Source organism: Nerophis lumbriciformis, linkage group LG16, assembly GCF_033978685.3.
Source record: "Nerophis lumbriciformis linkage group LG16, RoL_Nlum_v2.1, whole genome shotgun sequence".
Lineage (NCBI taxonomy): Eukaryota > Metazoa > Chordata > Actinopteri > Syngnathiformes > Syngnathidae > Nerophis > Nerophis lumbriciformis.
Window position 1 is genome coordinate 38,665,494 of NC_084563.2, and position 2,382 is coordinate 38,667,875.

Genomic DNA, 2,382 nt, shown 5'->3' on the forward strand with positions numbered 1-2,382 from the left:
CTGTTAAAGGGCTACACACACTCATACGCTACTCTCATAACACTACCCCCACTCTGGATGACAATTAAAACACAATTTCACTCCAGCATAGTAATAAACATTGACATTTCCATACAGACATACAGTTCCATATTCATTCAATACAATTGAAAGGATGCAGCATGACTTAAAGGGGGTGCAATAATGTAGCTTGTAGTGCAATTGCAACAATTCAACAGCCCATGTGTTTAGTGTACGCATTACAGTTGAGCGAAACAGCCCTAAAAAAAACATTAGCAGGTCCAATACTCAGGCTACAGTTTGGGAGGAGAAGCAATTAGCATTTTTAAGTGTAACGGTAACTGAGTCCCCTGTAATAACTCCAAATATTCACCGAAAAAAAATACACCAATTGCCTATTACGCATTGTGCATACACAAACCAATCTCAAGTTGCCTCTTTTTTTTTTTTTTTTTTATGTATAGAACAATACTATTAGCTTGAACAGGTCATACAGTAAAAAAACAACAACCTATAAAACCTTTTTGCCTTTTAAAGGGAAATACAAAACATAAGGCAGTAAGCAACCCCCCCATTTTTTATTTTTTTTCAACCGTACATGAATTTGGCACTCAATGAGCCACCCACTCACCAAACTTTGCTGGTGATCTATGCCTACGGTGGGGCCTTTGAGACCGAGGGTTCTAGGATGTGACACTGCTGCACCACCCCCACTGTCCTCTAAGTCCACCGGAACGGGAGAGCCAAGCTGAGTGGTGGAAGGGTGAGAAGCCACAGGAATACCCACGGCTGGATCCGATGATGGGAAGCTGCAGCTGTCATCAGCGTCGGTGCCAGAAAAGAGCTGAGGCAGACCCAGTAAAGAGTCAGCAGGATCGACATCGTCCGGGGGTGACACCTTCATTGGTGTCCAGCTCTGCGCTTGCTCCAGGACCCAGGTGTTGTCCAGTGGGTCACGGCAGCGATAAGGCTTTAGCTGATCGTGGTGAACCACCTTTACCTTAGTTCTTGGCCCCTTCTGGATTCGATAGACCAGGTCGTCCAACTGACCCAACACGAAGAATGGCCCCTCGTAAGACGGGAGGAACTTCCTCACTTTGTTCTTGGATTGCCTTGTTCCTTTGATGAGGTACCACACAGCATCACCAATGTTGTAATGTGTGCGGTAACAGTTCTTGTCATATTGTCTCTTTGCACGTTTTACAGATTCTCCGAGAGCATCTCTGGTGATTTGGTGCGCCAGTTCTAGTCGCTCTCGAAGGTGCTGGACAAAGGCCGGGCCCGAGGGAGCTGGTTCAGGGTCCGGTGGCAGGCCGGATACCAGGTCCACTGGCTCGCTCACTTCCCGGCCAAACATCATGTAGTTTGGAGTGAAACCAGTTGAACTGTGCTTTGTTGCCCTGTAGGCCATGACAGCGTAGGGAATCATTAAATCCCAATCCCAGTGGCAACGCTCGGCTGTCGTGGCCAGGATCTTTTGTAGAGTGGCGTTGAACCTTTCAACCTGTCCGTCAGATTGAGGACGAAAAGGAGTTGTGTGTGTTTTGTCGATTCCAAACAGCACGCACATTTCTTGGAACACCTCCGACTCAAAGTTCCTACCTTGATCACTGTGCAGTGTCTGTGGGGCTCCATAGCGACACACCCACTCAGAGGCAAGCACTTCAGCCACAGTTACGGCTTGTTCATTAGGAATGGGAAAAGCTTCGACCCATTTTGTAAAATAGTCCTGTATCACTAATACATATCTGTTTTTGCGCTCAGTTTCATTCAACGGTCCCATAATATCCAAAGCAATGCGTTCCATAGGGGCTCCGACTCGAACGGTACCCATGGGGGCTTGTGGTGTCTTCCGTGGCCTGGCTTTTGATGCGCAGCTGGTGCAGGTATTACACCACAGAGCGACATCCTCCCGCATTCTGTACCAGAAGTACCGAGTCTGCAGCCGTGCTACAGTGCGCTCAACCCCAAAGTGTCCACCAACCTGTCCGTCATGCATCTGTCTCATGATGTCGGCCCGGAAAATGCGGGGCAGCACCACTTGTGGATAGAATTGGGTGTCGTCCAGGCAGTAGAACCGTCTCACTAGTATACCGTCTTTGATGTAGAGGCGTTTCCACTGACTCCAATACGTTTTTGTGGCTGGGCTGCATGGTGAGACTGTCACCCATGCAGGACGTTCTTCACTGGTTGTCAGCCAGGTCCTGATAGGTGCGATATCTGCATCGTCTTCCTGGGCTTGTCGCAGCTCCTCTAGGGACCAACCGCCAAACAGTTTATTTTCTTTTGTCTTGGTCAGGAATATTTTCTCTGGGGACTTTAAGTTATCCCAGTCAGCTGGCGGGGCCTTGTCTACCCCCACTGGACTCAGCATCGCCTGGT